Here is a 6,061-nt window from a genome sequence, read left to right on the forward strand (position 1 = left end):
AAGTGGACCATTGCACTCCATTGACTGTTCTTAGAAGTCTAACTTGCTAGTTTAGCTTTCGTACAACGTTTCGTTAGATAAAGATGTGAATTGACCGAGTTATGTTTCAAATTGCACAAAAACGTGAAAAGCACGTCTATGGAGAGAGTTGAGCAATTCCAAAGCATCAAAATGGACTGTTGCACTCCATTTAGTGTTCTTAGAACTCTAACTTGCTAATTTAGTTTTCGTACCAGGTTTCTTAGGCTAAAGATGCGAATTGACCAAGTTATGCTTTAAATTGCACAAAAAACATGAAAAGAACGTCTATGGAGAGAGTTGAGCAATTCCAAAGCTTCAAAGTGGACCGTTGTACTCCATTGAGTGTTCTTAGAAGTCTAACTTGATAGTTTAGCTTTCGCACAACGTTTTGTTGGATAAAGATGTGAATTGACCAAGTTATGTTTTAAATTGCACAAAAACGTAAAATGCACATCTATGGAGAGAGTTGAGCAATTCCAAAGCTTCAAAGTGGACCATTGTACTCCATTGAGTGTTTTTAGAAGTCTAACTTGCTAGTTTAGCTTTCGTACAATGTTTCGTTAGATGAAGATGTGAATAGACCAAGTTATCTTTCAAATTGCACAAAAAGGTGAAAAGTTATATGGAGAGAGTTGAGCAATTCCAAAGCTTCAAAGTGGACCGTTGTACTCCATTGAGTGTTAGTAGAAGTCTAACTTGCTAGTTTAACTTTCGTACAAGGTTTCAATGGATAAAGATGCGAATAGACCGAGTTATGTTTCAAATTGCATAAAAACGTGAAAAGCACCTCTATGGAGAGAGTTGAGCAATTCCAAAGAGTCACAGTGGACCGTTGTTCTCCATTGACTGTTCTTAGAAGTCTAACTTGCTAGTTTAGCTTTCGTACAACGTTTCATTAGATAAAGATGTGAATTGACCGAGTTATGTTTCAAATTGCACAAAAACTTGAAAAGCACGTCTATGGAGATAGTTGAGCAATTCCAAAGCATCAAAATGGACTGTTGCACTCCATTTAGTGTTCTTAGAACTCTAACTTGCTAATTTAGTTTTCGTACCAGGTTTCTTAAGCTAAACATGCGAATTGACCAAGTTATACTTTAAATTGCACAAAAAACGTGAAAAGAACGTCTATGGAGAGAGTTGAGCAATTCCAAAGCTTCAAAGTGGACCGTTGTACTCCATTGAGTGTTCTTAGAAGTCTAACTTGATAGTTTAGCTTTCGCACAACGTTTTGTTGGATAAAGATGTAAATAGACCAAGTTATCTTTCAAATTGCACAAAAAGGTGAAAAGCACGTCTATGGAGAGAGTTGAGCAATTCCAAAGCTTCAAAGTGGACCGTTGTACTCCATCGAGTGTTCTTAGAAGTGTAACTTGTTAGTTTAGCTTTCGTATAACGTTTCGTTAGATAAAGATCCTAATAGACCAAGTTATGTTTGAAATTGCACAAAAACGTGAAAAGCACGTCTATAGAGAGAGTTGAGCAATTCCAAAGCTTCAAGGTGGACCGCTGTACTCCATTGAGTGTTCTTAGAATTCTAACTTGCTAGTTTAGCTTTCGTACAACGTTTCGTTAGATAAAGATGAGAATACACCAAGTTGTGATTCAAATTGCACTGAAACGTGAAAAGCACATGCATGGAGAGAGTTGAGCAAGTCCAGAGCATCAAGTGGACCGTTGCATTCCATTTAGTGTTCTTAGAAGTCTAACTTGCTAATTTAGCTTTCGTACAAGGTTTCGTAAGCCAAAGATGTGAATTGACCAAGTTATGTTTTAAATTGCGCAAAAACGTAAAATGCCCATCTATGGAGAGAGTTGAGCAATTCCAAAGCTTCAAAGTGGACCATTGTACTCCATTGAGTGTTCTTAGAAGTCTAACTTGCTAGTTTAGCTTTCGTACAATGTTTCGTTAGATAAAGATGTGAATAGACCAAGTTATCTTTCAAATTGCACAAAAAGGTGAAAAGTTATATGGAGAGAGTTGAGCAATTCCAAAGCTTCAAAGTGGACCGTTGTACTCCATTGAGTGTTAGTAGAAGTCTAACTTGCTAGTTTAACTTTCGTACAAGGTTTCGTTAGATAAAGATGTGAATAGACCAAGTTATCCTTCAAATTGCACAAAAAGGTGAAAAGTTCTATGGAGAGAGTTGAGCAATTCCAAAGCTTCAAAGTGGACCGTTGTACTCCATTGAGTGTTCTCAGAAGTCTAACTTGATAGTTTAGCTTTCGTACAATGTTTTGTTGGATAAAGATGTAAATAGACCAAGTTATCTTTCAAATTGCACAAAAAGGTGAAAAGCACGTCTATGGAGAGAGTTGAGCAATTCCAAAGCTTCAAAGTGGACCGTTGTACTCCATCGAGTGTTCTTAGAAGTGTAACTTGTTAGTTTAGCTTTCGTATAATGTTTCGTTAGATAAAGATCGGAATAGACCAAGTTATGTTCGAGATTGCACAAAAACGTGAAAAGCACGTCTATAGAGAGAGTTGAGCAATTCCAAAGCTTCAAAGTGGACCGCTGTACTCCATTGAGTGTTCTTAGAATTCTAACTTGCTAGTTTGGCTTTCGTACAACATTTCGTTAGATAAAGATGAGAATACACCAAGTTCTGATTCAAATTGCACTGAAACGTGAAAAGCACATGCATGGAGAGAGTTGAGCAAGTCCAGAGCATCAAAGTGGACCGTTGCATTCCATTTAGTGTTCTTAGAAGTCTAACTTGCTAATTTAGCTTTCGTACAAGGTTTCGTAAGCCAAAGATGTGAATTGACCAAGTTATGTTTTAAATTGCACAAAAACGTAAAATGCACATCTATGGAGAGAGTTGAGCAATTCCAAAGCTTCAAAGTGGACCATTGTAGTCCATTGAGTGTTTTTAGAAGTCTAACTTGCTAGTTTAGCTTTCGTACAATGTTTCGTTAGATGAAGATGTGAATAGACCAAGTTATCTTTCAAATTGCACAAAAAGGTGAAAAGTTATATGGAGAGAGTTGAGCAATTCCAAAGCTTCAAAGTGGACCGTTGTACTCCATTGAGTGTTAGTAGAAGTCTAACTTGCTAGTTTAACTTTCGTACAAGGTTTCAATGGATAAAGATGCGAATAGACCGAGTTATGTTTCAAATTGCATAAAAACGTGAAATGCACCTCTATGGAGAGAGTTGAGCAATTCCAAAGAGTCACAGTGGACCGTTGTTCTCCATTGACTGTTCTTAGAAGTCTAACTTGCTAGTTTAGCTTTCGTACAACGTTTCATTAGATAAAGATGTGAATTGACCGAGTTATGTTTCAAATTGCGCAAAAACGTGAAAAGCACCTCTATGGAGATAGTTGAGCAATTCCAAAGCATCAAAATGGACTGTTGCACTCCATTTAGTGTTCTTAGAACTCTAACTTGCTAATTTAGTTTTCGTACCAGGTTTCTTAAGCTAAAGATGCGAATTGACCAAGTTATGCTTTAAATTGCACAAAAAACGTGAAAAGAACGTCTATGGAGAGAGTTGAGCAATTCCAAGGCTTCAAAGTGGACCGTTGTACTCCATTGAGTGTTCTTAGAAGTCTAACTTGATAGTTTAGCTTTCGCACAACGTTTTGTTGGATAAAGATGTAAATAGACCAAGTTATCTTTCAAATTGCACAAAAAGGTGAAAAACACGTCTATGGAGAGAGTTGAGCAATTCCACAGCTTCAAAGTGGACCGTTGTACTCCATCGAGTGTTCTTAGAAGTGTAACTTGTTAGTTTAGCTTTCGTATAACTTTTCGTTAGATAAAGATCCTAATAGACCAAGTTATGTTTGAAATTGCACAAAAACGTGAAAAGCACGTCTATAGAGAGAGTTGAGCAATTCCAAAGCTTCAAGGTGGACCGCGTACTCCATTGAGTGTTCTTAGAATTCTAACTTGCTAGTTTAGCTTTCGTACAACGTTTCGTTAGATAAAGATGAGAATACACCAAGTTGTGATTCAAATTGCACTGAAACGTGAAAAGCACATGCATGGAGAGAGTTGAGCAAGTCCAGAGCATCAAGTGGACCGTTGCATTCCATTTAGTGTTCTTAGAAGTCTAACTTGCTAATTTAGCTTTCGTACAAGGTTTCGTAAGCCAAAGATGTGAATTGACCAAGTTATGTTTTAAATTGCACAAAAACGTAAAATGCACCTCTATGGAGAGAGTTGAGCAATTCCAAAGCTTCAAAGTGGACCATTGTACTCCATTGAGTGTTCTTAGAAGTCTAACTTGCTAGTTTAGGTTTCGTACAATGTTTCATTAGATAAAGATGTGAATTGACCGAGTTATGTTTCAAATTGCGCAAAAACATGAAAAGCACGTCTATGGAGATAGTTGAGCAATTCAAAAGCATCAAAATGGACTGTTGCACTCCATTTAGTGTTCTTAGAACTCTAACTTGCTAATTTAGTTTTCGTACCAGGTTTCTTAAGCTAAAGATGCGAATTGACCAAGTTATGCTTTAATTTGCACAAAAAACGTGAAAAGAACATCTATGGAGAGAGTTGAGCAATTCCAAAGCTTCAAAGTGGACCGTTGTACTCCATTGAGTGTTCTTAGAAGTCTAACTTGATAGTTTAGCTTTCGCACAACGTTTTGTTGGATAAAGATGTAAATAGACCAAGTTATCTTTCAAATTGCACAAAAAGGTGAAAAGCACGTCTATGGAGAGAGTTGAGCAATTCCAAAGCTTCAAAGTGGACCGTTGTACTCCATCGAGTGTTCTTAGAAGTGTAACTTGTTAGTTTAGCTTTCGTATAACGTTTCGTTAGATAAAGATCCTAATAGACCAAGTTATGTTTGAAATTGCACAAAAACGTGAAAAGCACGTCTATAGAGAGAGTTGAGCAATTCCAAAGCTTCAAGGTGGACCGCTGTACTCCATTGAGTGTTCTTAGAATTCTAACTTGCTAGTTTAGCTTTCGTACAACGTTTCGTTAGATAAAGATGAGAATACACCAAGTTGTGATTCAAATTGCACTGAAACGTGAAAAGCACATGCATGGAGAGAGTTGAGCAAGTCCAGAGCATCAAGTGGACCGTTGCATTCCATTTAGTGTTCTTAGAAGTCTAACTTGCTAATTTAGCTTTCGTACAAGGTTTCGTAAGCCAAAGATGTGAATTGACCAAGTTATGTTTTAAATTGCGCAAAAACGTACAATGCCCAGCTATGGAGAGAGTTGAGCAATTCCAAAGCTTCAAAGTGGACCATTGTAGTCCATTGAGTGTTTTTAGAAGTCTAACTTGCTAGTTTAGCTTTCGTACAATGTTTCGTTAGATGAAGATGTGAATAGACCAAGTTATCTTTCAAATTGCACAAAAAGGTGAAAAGTTATATGGAGAGAGTTGAGCAATTCCAAAGCTTCAAAGTGGACCGTTGTACTCCATTGAGTGTTAGTAGAAGTCTAACTTGCTAGTTTAACTTTCGTACAAGGTTTCAATGGATAAAGATGCGAATAGACCGATTTATGTTTCAAATTGCATAAAAACGTGAAAAGCACCTCTATGGAGAGAGTTGAGCAATTCCAAAGAGTCACAGTGGACCGTTGTTCTCCATTGACTGTTCTTAGAAGTCTAACTTGCTAGTTTAGCTTTCGTACAACGTTTCATTAGATAAAGATGTGAATTGACCGAGTTATGTTTCAAATTGCGCAAAAACGTGAAAAGCACCTCTATGGAGATAGTTGAGCAATTCCAAAGCATCAAAATGGACTGTTGCACTCCATTTAGTGTTCTTAGAACTCTAACTTGCTAATTTAGTTTTCGTACCAGGTTTCTTAAGCTAAAGATGCGAATTGACCAAGTTATGCTTTAAATTGCACAAAAAACGTGAAAAGAACGTCTATGGAGAGAGTTGAGCAATTCCAAGGCTTCAAAGTGGACCGTTGTACTCCATTGAGTGTTCTTAGAAGTCTAACTTGATAGTTTAGCTTTCGCACAACGTTTTGTTGGATAAAGATGTAAATAGACCAAGTTATCTTTCAAATTGCACAAAAAGGTGAAAAGCACGTCTATGGAGAGAGTTGAGCAATTCC

Source organism: Tripterygium wilfordii, chromosome 17 (assembly GCF_013401445.1).
Source record: "Tripterygium wilfordii isolate XIE 37 chromosome 17, ASM1340144v1, whole genome shotgun sequence".
NCBI lineage: Eukaryota > Viridiplantae > Streptophyta > Magnoliopsida > Celastrales > Celastraceae > Tripterygium > Tripterygium wilfordii.